Source organism: Dipodomys merriami, unplaced genomic scaffold (assembly GCF_024711535.1).
Source record: "Dipodomys merriami isolate MVZ:Mamm:240054 unplaced genomic scaffold, mDipMer1.0.p SCAF_9, whole genome shotgun sequence".
Classification (NCBI taxonomy): Eukaryota; Metazoa; Chordata; class Mammalia; order Rodentia; family Heteromyidae; genus Dipodomys; species Dipodomys merriami.
The window spans coordinates 14,626,081-14,639,614 of NW_027206512.1; the positions used below are offsets into that span (position 1 = coordinate 14,626,081).

Consider the following 13,534-nt stretch of genomic DNA (forward strand, 5'->3'; position numbering starts at 1 on the left):
ATGTGTGTGTGTGTGTGTGTGTGTGTGTGTGTGTGTCTCAGGGCAAGTGGGAGAGGGAGGTGGTCAAGGGGCTGCAACTCAGGGGCTAGGGCTCTACCACTCTGAGCCACAGTGCCACTTCCGTTTTCTGGTGGTCAATCGGAGATTGATAGGGTTTGCTTCCAACCACAATCCTCAGATCTCAGCCACCTAAGTAGCTAGGATTATAGGTGTGAGTCATATGGCAGTTAATGGCAGAGGTTTTTTTTTTTTTTTTTTTTAATTAAGTAAAAAATTTCTTTTAAAAAGAAGAGACCAAAGACATTGTTTTTTAAAAATTTGTTTTTATTATAAAAATGATGTACAGAGGAATTGCAATTATATCAGCCAAGTAAATACATTTCTATTTGGACAATGTCACCCCTTCCCTCGCTCTTTTCCAGCTTTTGCTTCCTGTCCCCACAGACATTGTTTTAAATGGCACATAGGAATTCTATTCAAACTTTATGTGCCCCGGGTTTCAATTTTGTTTATTCTATTCTCCAGGCACCAGTATTTTGTCAATTAAACTAACTTTACAAAGCATACTAAGATTTGCATGAAATAAACTTGTTGGAAAGCTTGTCTTGAGGATGAATGAGTTCTATCTTGAAGGCCATTGTTCCATAGATAGGCAGTGCCACACAGTCCTTCTGAACCAGACTTTTAGAATCAGATAAACTTGAGTTTGTATTTCTAAGGGGTCACTCACAGATATATGATTTTAACTGTGTATCGGTGTCTATGCATACAATGGGTTCTTACACTGTTGTAAAGAGTAAATGAAAAATACATCTAAAAAAAAGCAATGAACCCTTAAATATGTATTTTAATGTTTTCGTTTCTTTCATGCATATGTTTCTAACGCATTTATAAGATTATTTCTTTGTTGCTTTGTATGTCCCTCCCCCACAGTGTAACCCCTGCTTTCACTATATTTGATGTCAGTATAACATGTGGAGGAGATGGGGGCAAACAAGTCGTTTAAGGATTCAGGTGGACCTGTTGCAACAAGTAGAAGTACAAAATGTCATGTCAAAACCAGCTTTACAATGTGGGGGGGGGAGGGGGGTATAATTGGGTGGGGGGAGGGGGGAGGCTGGGAAGGGAGGTGAAGGGTAAACAAAGGAGGAGGCTGCAATGCTTGGTAAGAAATGTATGCATTATCCTGCCCATGTAATTGTAGCCCCTCTGTACAGTATGTTCTCAAATAAAATAAAATAATATTAAAAAAAAAAGCACGAATCTGAATTTAAAAATTGTTGGGGCTCATCCTGATAATCCCATTTATTCAGGAGGCAGATTGGGAGGATCTCAGTCTGAGGCTGGCTCTAAGCAAAAACTGGAGCTCCTCACCTGAAAAATAACTAAAGCAAAAACAGCTGAGAGTGTGACTCAAGTGGAAGCACTTTGGCTTTTCTTTGGCATATTTGAATAGCTAGCCTAACTACTTTGGCACTTTGGGGTCATTATCAAGTAAAAGGTTATTGACACACAAACCAACACTTGGATACTGGAGCAGTAATTTCATCCTGGTAAGAAGTGTCCGCTGAGATTTCCCTATTCTACTTGGAATAGCATACAATGTATAAGATTGGGGCTGTTTTACCTCTGGAATTTTCCAGGATATTTTCAGGTCACAGTTGAGTTCAGGTAACTGAAACTATGAACGATGCAACCACACATATGTGGAGGGGGCTACTGCTAGTAACTGAAAACCAGCAATAATCTGGGAGGAAGGGGGGAAGGTGGGAGGAGGTAGTTATGAGGAGAGGGAGAAGGAGGGAGGAGAAGGAGAAGAACAGGAGAGAGTAGGAGGAAGTAATGCAGGAGTGGGGGGGGAGGGGAAGAGGAGGAAGAAGGAGATGATAAGGGGATGGCTGTGCAAATCCTTGGGTGTGGGAGCCAAATTCCCAGGAGAGCCTTGCCCTGGTACACATGCATGTGGAAGGAGAGAACCAGGCATCCCAAGAAGGAAGTAAAGGAAGATACAATATGGCGGTAAAGAGAAGGCTACATCTCCTAGGGCAGAAGAGCAGAGAGGAACTTTTAGAGGTGATGGAAATGGATGGAAATGGATTGTGGTGACAGTTTTATAATAGAGGTATTCAAAGCTCAAAGCTCATCCAAATATAAACATAACAGGGTATTAGCTTTTTGTACTTCAACTGATGTCCAAAAAGCACATGAAGGAAAACAAAAAAATTAGAGTCTCCAGAGTCCAGCAAAAAAGCAAAAATCAAAAGAAATCAGTGAGGAAGGGAAAGCACTAAAGTCAGTGATGCCCTCTTTTCCACTGACCACATGGGATGAAAATTCCATGGAAGCACACTAAAATGAATATATTACAGGGATCACATAGTATGAGGTAAATACATATGTAAAAATACATCTTGTATAATAAAACAGTATATGTAACTTTTGATAGTGATAGGATTTGATCTCAGAGCCTTAAACTTGCTAATGTATGATTAAGAAATCTTTGCCATGAGCACTGGCATTTTAGCCCTCTGCTTCTTGGCTGCCATTCTGTGAGCAGCTCTCTTGTCACATACTCTCTGTGGCCTTGGAAAGAAGCCCTAGAAACTGTGAGCCTAAATGATACTTTCCTAGCTGGGCGCCAGTGGCTCATGACTGTAGTCCTAGTGACTTGGGAGGCTGAGATCTGAGGATCACGGTTCAAAGCCAGCCTGAGCAGGAAAGTCCATGAGACTCTTATCTCCAATAAACCACTCAGAAACCGCAAGTGGTGCTGTGCCTCAAGTGGTAGAGCACTTGCCTTGAGCTGAAGAGCTGAGGGACAGCGCCCAGACCCAGAACTCAAGCCCCACAACTGACAAAAAAGAAAAAAAAGACACTCTCCTTCCCTTAAGCTATGTATGTCACCTTGGCAGAGCCATGACAGAGTCAATAAACATGCCTCTAAATATTCTCTCCCGCTCCTCAAGGCCTCTTTACTTAGAAATGTACTAAACATTTACTTAAATAGGAAGTTTTCAACTTCCAGTACTTAGAACATGGTAAGTACATAAGAATAGCAACTACCCAGAGACAGAGCATACTGCAGATAATCTGGACCCTTCTGACATCCATAGACAACCTCATAACTGTTAGGTGTGCCCAGGAGGAGTACCCCCTTCCTTTGCTCTCTCTCTCTCTGAGAATGACTAAACAAGGCACTTCCTTAGAAGTTCCTACCCAGCAGCTATAACCCAGGCAACAGGCACACCTGGGGGCAGTGGGAGACCCCCCCCCCCAGGCTCTGAAGTCACCTCCACATCTGCTGCAGCCACACCTCTTCCTTGCCCTCTCCTATATAATCTCTCTCCCTGCCATACTTCTCTCTCTGAATACTTCTGTCTTGTAGGGACTGGTGGTTTGGTTTCTGCTAATGAATTCTCTTCTACCTGAACAGTGTGTGGGGGTCTCCTTTTAGGAACCCTTACAATAATTGATAAGACTAATTAAAAGTCTCTTCAGATGTCCCTATTCTGACACACAGGGGACCAACAGAAAATTACCAGGGAACACATGGCTAAGGTCCAATCACTTGTGACATCTTTTCTCAGGTGTACTCATAGCAGCAAGCGTTGCTGCATGGCTAGAGATTTACAATGTAGACTGGTAGTCTGACTGTTTGCAAATTTCAGTTGCCTCAGATCCAAGAGTGAGAGCCAAGACACAAACCATAGCTCATTACTGGATATTTGGCTGCCAATTTTGGATTGCTTTGGTCATAACAGTTGAGCCTAACAGCAACAAGGCAGACCTGGGACCTGAAGGTTGAGCCCAAAAGACAGACAGCATTGCCTTTGGCACTAGAGCACAATGTGCGAGGAGCAGAAGGCCAAGCCTTCCGGATCTGCAGGGGTGACTGCCACTGACATCCAGGTGGTGACCCCACACAAACTTTCTTTTGCCATCTATCTCTGGCACTCCTGTGAACCTGTAGGCAGAAAATATCCATGGGTTTCTGAAAGTAAAAGTACTTAAGCAGGCTCTACTGGCTGATTGACATCTGTGATGTCCAGTCACCCTGTATCCCCACGCAGGGAACAATGGAGTCCCCCCCCCAAATCTACATCTCCAGTTTACACAATGGAGGAGCACAATGCATGCATACCTTTGTGGCTTATTGACACCAGCCAGTATGCCCACATCCGGTATTATGGACTGAAGAAAATCTTCCACCAGGGCTCCGTATTTTGTCACTAGATTAAGTTGGGCAAAGACCCTCTGAGTTTAGGGACTCTGGCAAATTCCCACTCCTGCCCAGTGTCTCCTCAGTGGAGGACAGAGGCCGTAGAACATCATCCCTTGCCTTTACTACAGAAGATGGCCACTTTCACACACCCTCCTGGCTTGACAACACAGAAAAGTATACTACCATTGCAAGGCCCCAAACGCCAGGCGGATGGAGCCCTCAAGAGAACAGCTATTCTGGTTCGTGTTTCAGGCACCCCAGAGGATCATCCCCGCAGACCCTCCGAGGTTGCTGATGAAGGTCAAGTCACCCTGGAGGACCATCTGCATAGACCCTCCATGGATTTTGGTGAAGCTCAAATCCCAAGTGCCTATGGAGTGGATGGAGCACCCCGTAGAAGATCCCTTGGGTCTGTTCTATCGTCCACCTAGGAGGAACATACACACAGACTTTCCATGTTTCTGATACAGATCAAGTCACCCTGGAGGAACAGACTCTTGGTTGTTTCTGATGAAGATCGAATCCCAACTGCCCATGGAGTAGACCCAGTGCCCTGAAGAAGAGCCCTTGTGGCTGCTCTATCAGTCATCCCAGAAAAAGATTCATACCCCTCCTTCATCGTTTCTTATGAAGGTCAAGTCACCCCAGAGGACATTCATGCAGACATTTCATAGTTGCAAATTTGGATAGCTTTTTTCCTAACAGTTGAGCCTAAGACCAAAAAGGTGCCCCTAGGCCCTGAAGGAGGAGACCAAAGGGCAGACAGCATTGCCTTTCGCAGTAGAGCACAATGGGCAAGGAGCAGAAGGCCAAACTGCCACCAGCCAGCCATATACAGGGGCAACTCTAATTGACGTCTATGAAGCTACCCAGTGTAGAGTATCTTCTACAGCCTATCACAAGTACTCAAGTACTGTGGGCCCCAAGAAAGAGGAAAGATCCCATGGACACACAAACCCTCCAAGCTTAGCAACACTGGCAAATTTCCAACCATGCCAAGTGTTTCTACAGTGGAGAACAAAGGCCATAGAAAATCTCTTGCTTTTGCTGAGGAAGATGGCCACCTTTACACACTCTCCTGGCTTGACAACACTGACCAATACACAGCCACCCTGTGATCCCTAACTCTAGAAGGTGAAGGCCCCATGAGACCATATATTGGGCTCCTGTTTCGGCTGCCTAGGAAGATCATCTGTGTACATCCTTTATGATTTCTAATAAATATCCAACCCCTTCCCCTTGTGCCCCATATACAGCCATATACACCTCACAAAACTTCTACCAAGGTTCCTGTTTCAGCTAAACAGGATGATCATCTGCACAGACCTTCGGAACTACTTGATCAATAGACAATCTCCTGCCTCATCCCTGTCCTGAGTCCCCATGTGGACAAAGTATCCTGCAAAAAATCTATTGGGCTCTTGTTTTTGCCATACAGGATCATCACCTATGCAGACTCTCCAGGCTTTCTGATCAATATTCAACCCTCACAGGTCCTCTTAGAAAGAGTGAAGCACACCAAAGATGATCCCTATTGGGGCTCCTCTTTCTGTCACCAGGGACGATCATCTGCACACACCCTCCAGGATTTCTGATCAATAGTAAACTACCAAGTCCCCATATAGTGGATGGAGCACCTCCAAAACCATCTTCTGGGGCTCTTATTTCAGCCTGAAAGGATGATCATCTATCAAGTCTCCTGCCTCAGTGATAAATAAGCCCCCCTCATCTCAAGTCCCCATTGTGTTTGCCACTGAAGATGGCCACTTGAACACACACTCCTGAGTTGACAACTATACAACCACCCGGTGTTCCCTAACACTGGGGATGGAGCGAGTCCCCAGGAGACCATCTATCTACTGGGCCTCTGCTTCGGCCACCCAGAAGGATCATCTGTGAAAACCCATATGGGCATTCTCAGAAGCATCCCGCCCTCCAAAGTTTCCACATAGTGGACAGAACACTGTGCAAAGCAGCTACTGGAACTCCTGTTTCGGTCAAAAGTGATGGTCACTGGAAAAGATTCTACTGGACTGCTGGCCAGAAATAGAACTTAGGATACTCTCCCCCTCTGAGGTGGAGGTCAGACCCCAAACACTTCCTCTCTCTGAGGAGCAGCATCAGCTGCTCACCTCCTCCTTAGTGAGCAGTGGTTATCACCATGTGTCCATTTGGGACCTCTCGTCATCACCTGGGACTCATATGCACTTTACATCCACTGAACCTCCTCACATCTTTAACGCAGACCCAAAAATGACAGGCAAGTTGCCCAGACCTGTTATCTACTATCCAATTAAGCCCAGAAGTGAAACCATGTACTTACGGGTATTTGAAATTTGATACTGGAGCCAAAGATACATAGTGGAAAAAACACAGTCTCTTCAACAATTGGTTTTGGGAAATCTGGGCATCCCGATGCAGGAAACTAAAAGTGGACCTCTGCTGATCACAAACCACTAATATCAACTCAAAATGGATCAAAGACCTCAATGGCAGACTCAATACTTTGCAATTACTGCAAGAGGGAGTAGGAGAAACACTAGAACTCATAGGCATATGCAGAAACTTCTTGGAAAGAGTCCCAGGGGCACGACAGATAGAAGAGTCTTGTCCAGTGGAACTACATCAAAGTAAAAAGTTTCTGCATAGCAAAGGACATAGTTACCAAACTAGAAAGACAGCCAACAAAGCTAATAAACATACTACCAAAGCCAATAAACCAATCACTAAATGGGCAAAGGAGCTAAAGACATGCAAAGGTAAGAATGGCAAAGAAACACATGAAAAAATGCTCATCATCCCTGGCCATACAGGAAATTCAAAAGAAAACAACTCTGAGATGCCGTCTCAGCTGAGTTAGATTAGCCAACCTTGTGAATTCCAAAACACAAATGTTGGCAGAAATGTGTACAGTTGTACACATGTGTACTGTTGTACAGTTGGTGGGATTGTAAATTAGTGCAACCACTCTGGACAGAAGTCTGGAGCTTCCTCAAAAAACTAAATATAGATCGTTGCTACAACCCAGCCATACTACCTACCCAGAATATCACAAGCCAGGATATGATCAAGACACCTGCACATCCATGTTCATTGCTGCACTATGTGCAATAGCAAGATAGGGAAACAGCCCAGATGCCCCACAATAGATGAGTATATCCGAAATGGAAAAGAGGGAGGTAAGAGAAGGGAGAGGGAGAGGGAGAGAAGAAGGAGAGGGAGAAGGAGGGGAAGAGGAAAAGGGAGCACTTTTCTTTCCCCCCTCCTTTGATTTTCTCTGGACCCCAGCCCATGGGATGGTGCCACCCTCATCTGAGACAGGTTTTCCCCGCCTTCATTACTTCTCATTGGAAATGACCTCATAGACATACCCAGGAATATGCTTTCCTAGTCTCCTAGCCCCTTCTCAATATAATCAACTTAGCCCGATTAAACATCACAGCCCATGTTCTGTCAACTGTGTAGCCAAACACATCTCATCTAACTGGAGGAGACATCTATACCCGACCCACAAAAGCTCATGTGTATCTCAATGCATAATGTATTCAGTTCTAATCAAGAGTCCATATAGTTTCACAGTTCCAGTACTGCTCGAAAGTTCAAGTCCAAATTTCTTCTGAGACTCAGGGAAAACTCTTAGTTGTGAGGCCCTGAAAAATCAAAAAGTAAGTTATATATTTCCAATATACAAATACACATCATGAAAATTACCATCACCAAAGTGGTGAGTTGTGATTGATACAGGAAGAATGGAACAAAAGCCAGACTGAGAACATGACAGAGCGATCATTAAATACAATGGCTACATAACCATCAACCAGAGCCTGTGATAGCCTCATGTAAGTCCCAAGGGTTTGGGGCAGGTCTGTTCCCAAGGCCTCACCAGCTGCAGTCTGTGTGTTCTTTTCCTTCAGCTCCTACCACTCTTTGTCTGTGACTCTCCTTGACAGATACTAACTTCCTGCATTCTCCGTTATATCTTCAGGATCAACCTCACTTCTTCCTTTGAAATCTGCATAGAAGCCTTTGTATCCTAACTGTTCCATTGCAAATGTCTGCATGGATAGCAATGGGTACCAATACCAAGATCTATTGCAATTCAAGCAGTAGCTGGGCCCTAAAAGATCATTGCTTTAGCTGTCCCCGAATGCCTTCCTGGATAGCCAACCAAGGGAGATACTTCCCTAAACAGCTTCTATGAACAGGGCACCCTTGAGAGTTGTGTGTGTGTGTGTGTGTGTGTGTGTGTGTGTGTGCCTTTCTCTCTCCCTTTCTCTCTGTCTCTGTCTCTCTCTGGAAAGTATGTTCTTGTCAATGAATTCATTTCAGCCTTGAGCTTACCTACAGTTGCCTTCTACACATTTATAACATTCTCTTTCCTATTGTCCTGATGAAGAGTACTTGGTTTCTTTTTCATTGCATTAATCTCTCAACAGCCGGTATTCCTTGGTCCCAGTTTTGATCATCTTATAATGTTCAGTATCAATGTGTCTAAAAGCACCTAGCACAAACCAGGCCATAGCCCACATGTTAATGTGTCTTGAAATTTCCTGTCATATCAACTAGTCTATCAACTCTGTATTTACTCTTACACTGAGTTTCAGGACGTGGACAAAATATCAAGAAGCTCTTTACTAGAGTAACACATATGGCCTCTAATCCAATTCCTACTAGAGGCCTCATCCTCCTAGGAGACTTTATACAAACTCTTTACAGTCTGCGTGTCCAACCAGTATTGTGCTCCTGCACAACAGAATTCTCCATTAAGTTGTACTTAGCATTTCAAGCCTTTTCTAGACAGCATCCAAAATATCCAAATTCCTCCCACCATATGTTTGCAGAGACTTCAGAATCACATCATCAGGAATAGTAACAGTAAAGTGTCTACCCTCAGTACAGAGCTCTTTGTTCTGGGCCCCTAAGGAGTCAAAATATCACAGCAGCAGAGGACTCTGGCATCACCATCTACTACTCTGTTGCAGGTGGAATCTTCCAGTTCAATCTTCCCTTTGTTATGAACTTGTGGTTCAGGACCTGTCCAGTTGCCCTTTCTTTCCATACAGTGCTCATTCCTAGACTCTACATAGCCTTCTCTCTGTGCCTTCTAGTTTTGGTTCAAAGAGTATCTTCTCAGTAACATCTTTCTTGCCTTCTTATAATTCATCACCCTTTCATCACTGTTCTTTAACCCAATTTATTGTGTGTCATCACATCTTTCTAACTTTAACATGTCATACCTCTTTTGTCCTCTGGCATATCTCTGCTTATCTCTTATCACTTATTAGCACTTCCTCAAGGAGAGGATGTTCCATGGAAGCCAGAACTTTGCTTTGATCATCTAGTATGAGGCCCAGCACATAGCAGGCACTCATAAATATCTGTTGTCTTACTACTGCTGTTTGTGGTACACATTGTGTCTGGAATAATCATCTCTCTACTCCTCCCTTCTGATTTGCCTGCCTTTACCGGCGACTTCCTTTATCATTTAGTAAGAAGAAACATACACATGGCCCACAATTCTCAATGAGATGCTTGCTCTTGTAGAAATGATTCATCTTAAACTTTGGCCTCTCATACTTTTTGGTAACAGTCCTGGGACTTGAAAACAGAGCCTGGACACTATCTCTGAGCTCTTTGGTTCCACCAGGGTTACAACTTCACTTCTAGCTTTTTTGGTCGATAAGCAGGACAGAAGAGTCTCATGGAATTTCTTGTGTGGCTTGGCTTCAAATCAATCCTAAAATTTCTGGATCCTAAACCTCCTGAGAGGCTGAGATCTTAGGTTGACCATGTGCTGGGCTACTTAGCTACTTAGTAGACTGAGATCTAAGGATCAGGGTTCAAAGTTAACTATGATCTGGCTTTCCCTGTAATAATTTTATTGTTATTACCATGATTATCTTTAAGTACTTACTTATACAAAGGACTTTTAATTTAACATGACAGCTTATGAGTACAATTCATCTTCATCAATTTCACCCCTTCCATCACTCAATACTTGTCCCACCCATATCTATGAGTTTCTATTTTCATATATGCACATTGAGTATTATGACTATTTTTGTTCACTCCTCACTTCTCTCTATTTGTACCCACTCCCCTTAACCTCATCCCCACTCTAGAAAACATATTTTGCTTCCTGGTTCTCACTTTGATAAACTGTCTGTTAATTGTTCAGAGGAGATACACCACTGGAATCCTGCCCTAAAAATACCACACTTTAATCAATTGGTTTGTGTACATATGCATATGGCCCTGTATATGTCTTCCTGTGTTTATAAATTAGACCTCATTTTACTCATCCATTGGGAAGAGTAATCTTGTCACTTTCAGGGAAATGGATGGACCTGAAGAAAACATATGTTAAGTGAAATAAGACAGAGAGACTAAGGGCACATGGTCTCTCTCACACATGGAAGATAAATCTCAGTGTCATGACTGATCTATAGGAGTGCTTTCTGAGGAAATGATCAGCAAATGAATAGTTTTAGGGATCAGGCAAGTAGAGATGTAATCTCTGGAATATAAAATATAGTCAGACATTCTGAGTGCTTGGGAACTGTCCCTGAGCTTCTGTGCTAGCACTCTACCACTTTGAGTCTCAGAAGCACTTTGTTTTTTGGTTGGTTAGTTGGAGAAAACAGTCTCACAGACTTTCCTGCCCTGGTTTTGAAACACAATCCTCAGATCTCAGCCTCCTGAGTAGCTAGGATTACAGGCCACCAGCACCTGGAAAATTTATGCCTTTAAAAACTTTTTTTGCTAACAATCTGTTCACTTTTATTCACTCTTTGAAATAGCCATCAGAATGACACCAACATGTGTTTGGTGCTAGCAACTGTGAGCTTTTAATGTGAACAGAGTTGCAGTACTTGTAGAAAATGTCTTCAGCAGGCAGATCAGAAGAAGCAAAAACCAAAATTTGCAAGTGGTTCAAACTCCATGTGATTCTTCCAAAGCAGAACTTACCACTACATACAGTAACACAATTCAACACAGGTTTTAAAATGCTCAGTGCATTTATGGTGAATGGAATCAACATAAATCAAGGCCTGAACAGAAGGAATTCAAAAGAATGACTGAATTGAGGGGACACTCTTAAGTTCTGTTATTGCAAACTGTGCTGATAAACTGGATTCAAAAGAGCATAACAGTAAAAATGAGCCTTCAAGCTGGACCACCAGGGACCAACATCTAGCCTAGGTTCAGTCCACTGTTATTGTTATTATATTTTTATTAACATCAATTAGTTGTGCAAGGTTTTTTTTTAATTTGGACATATCCATATCTGTATTTGTTGAATCTGCAAGTAAATTATGTAAAGCCATTGTGTTCAATTTTCCTCCTCTATAAAATAGTTATATATCTTACTAAATAATATTTATCATATAAATCAAGATTAGATTTATTGCTAAATATATTAGAAAAACCCTAGCACAAAATACCAATGTAGGTAAGGTTCAACCACTGTTATTAATGTGTATATATATATATATATATATATATATATATACACATATCTGTCTATATACAGATATATGTATATTAATCCTAGGTAGGAAACAGAAGAGAATGGACCAATTGCTTGATGAGATAAATTTATGAACAAATGAAAGGAGCTTAAGGAATATTAAGTGGGACTAGTAGAGACACTGGAAAATGGGAAGTGGTCCAACATAACTTGGATTACAGATTACAGGTTACAAGTTACAGATGTGAGGGTGTGGATGTGGAAAGTATGGAAGGTCATAGGAACTTCATCTCCAGCTAGCACCTAGGAACACTGGGAAGTGGAAAAAAAATGGAATGTTTGACAGCTTCGTTATAAACAATATGTTAACTTCAGCTGATTAAAATGATAATAGAATAATACGTGTTTGAGACTGAATGCTGGGGCCTAATCATTAATGGCTTACTCCTAGGAAGTGGAATCTAAGCTTGTGTGGTGGGACTCTCAGGAATGAGACTGGGGCCTATAAGGAAGACATATAGGAGAACTTACTGTTTTTCTCTGGTCTCTTTCTGTGAGGATTCAAGGAAAAGACAGCCACGTGCAAAGGAAGAAATGGTCCTTCACCAGTCACAGGATCTGAATGGCATCTTCATCTTGGATTGGACTAGGACAAATAAACATTTGTTGTTTAAGGCACACAGATGATGGTATATTTGTTTTGGGATTTTTTGAAATATTTTGTTATGACTGATTATATAAATTTCACAAATTTCACAGTAATGTGTGATAGTGATACTTAGTTAAAATCACAAACATATTCTAACCTTCATGGGGCAAATTGTCTTTATCATCTTCTATAAAGTTTATGAGTTCTATGAACTTTTTTTCTCCTTTTTTATTGTGAAAATACTGTACAGAGGGGTTACAATTATATGGGCAAGACAATGAGCACACTTCTTATCAAGCATTGTAACCTCCTCCTTTGTTTCCCCTTCCCATCCCTTCCCATCCTCCCCGCCCAATCCTCCCTGCTCCCCCCGCCTCCCAAGTTCTATGAGCTTTGACAATACAGTTATTTCTTCCACATCAGGTGATATGTACATTTCTTTCATTTTGCTTAGTGTCAGCTGTTCCCTCTTTTCTGCTCATTCCCTCCCTTCCATCACTGCCATTGAGTTACTTAGTTCATTTTGATCAATGTCCAGTGCAGCTGATGGGTCCCGGTGTTGTATGTTTTCCCCTGTTTCCCAGTTTGTTCCTCCTAGTTTCCCTCTGATGTGCACATATATACCATGTATATGGTCAGCAGCATGGGGTCATTTCGTCTAGATGAGTGGAAATCCTTTGTTTCTCGAGTCTTGTTTAACAACCACTTAGATGATGCTTTATTTGTTACAGCATCCCCAGCCTTGGGACAAGCCCTACTGGGACAAATGTGCAGGCAGATCTAAGGTAAATCATGAAGTGGGGTAACAAATCGATGAAGGAAGAGGAGGAATAGGAAGACCTGTTAAACCACGAATAATCATCCATGTAAATTCCTTGCTTTATTATAACTTCCATTACCCTTCTCACGACAAATCAATTAATCTAGCACTCCAGAGATATGATCTGGATACTGTGAATATCTTCCTAATCTTGAATCAGGGATTTTACAAACCTACTGAACAGAAAATGAGTATTCACTTTGAAATTGAGCTAATAATTGTGTGGTAAAAACATTTTGAGTTCCATAAGCATACTATGAAAAGCGCATGTAGAATACTTATTTTAGTTCTATGGGGTACATGTCTATCCTTTGTTAAAGATCCTTCACAACACAGCATCTTCCTGGAAAGCTCATACAAAAGACATCTGAC

At 42.2% G+C, this 13,534-nt stretch overlaps 1 long non-coding RNA gene across 2 annotated transcripts in view; it reads right to left on the reverse strand.

Annotated features, from left to right (window-relative positions):
* Positions 1-303: 303 nt before the first annotated feature.
* Positions 304-13,534, reverse strand: part of LOC138820572 (uncharacterized) — a 29,546-nt gene continuing 16,315 nt past the window's right edge. For both annotated transcript variants that reach the window (XR_011369916.1, XR_011369915.1), the window contains exons 4-5: positions 12,225-12,339; positions 304-7,872 (exon numbers count right to left, since the gene is read on the reverse strand). This is a non-coding gene — a long non-coding RNA (uncharacterized lncRNA). The remainder of the gene's footprint in view (positions 7,873-12,224; positions 12,340-13,534) is intronic.